This window comes from Macrotis lagotis, chromosome 4 (genome assembly GCF_037893015.1).
Source record: "Macrotis lagotis isolate mMagLag1 chromosome 4, bilby.v1.9.chrom.fasta, whole genome shotgun sequence".
In the NCBI taxonomy this organism is placed as follows: Eukaryota; Metazoa; Chordata; class Mammalia; order Peramelemorphia; family Peramelidae; genus Macrotis; species Macrotis lagotis.
In genome coordinates, this window is record NC_133661.1 from 52,601,173 (window position 1) to 52,601,674 (window position 502).

The 502-nt window shown below is 79.7% G+C and overlaps 1 protein-coding gene across 1 annotated transcript in view; it reads left to right on the forward strand.

Moving 5' to 3' along the window:
* The window catches only part of CHST3 (carbohydrate sulfotransferase 3), a 65,284-nt gene that overhangs the window by 56 nt on the left and 64,726 nt on the right, over positions 1-502 (forward strand). The gene's annotated exons all lie outside the window — the stretch shown is intronic.

Below are 502 nucleotides of genomic sequence, written 5' to 3' on the forward strand. Positions count from 1 at the left end.
GGGCTCCCTCCCTTCCTCCCCGGCCCGAGGGGCCCCGCGGGCGCCCCCCGGGCCCTTCCCCACCTCAGCCCCCCGGGCCCAGGCGGGCCGAGGCCCCAGGAGGGGAGCCGGGGCTGGGCCGGGGCCGAGCCGCCCGCCCCTGGCGCCCCGGGACCTTCAGCGCTCGCTCGTTCCCGCCGCCCCGCACCCCCTGCCCCCTCCTCCCCCCGGCCAGCCCCTCGGGCGGGCATCTGTGGCTGCAGCCAGCGGGGAGGTGCCCGGAGCCAGCGGGGGGCCGGGGCGGGGAGGGGTGGACCGCGAGAAGCGGGCCCCCAAACTGGGGGGGGGGAGGCCCCGGCAGCGCCCTGGGGGCTTGGAAACTTCTGGGGGGTGTGTCTGGGTGTGAGCGGCGCTTCCGGAGGCGAGGCCAGGCAGGCGAGGCAGAGGTGGGCAGGGAGGGCGCCCAGGGCAGCGGAGAGAGTGATTCACGCGGCCCAGCCTGGCAGCCCGGTCTGTCCGCAGA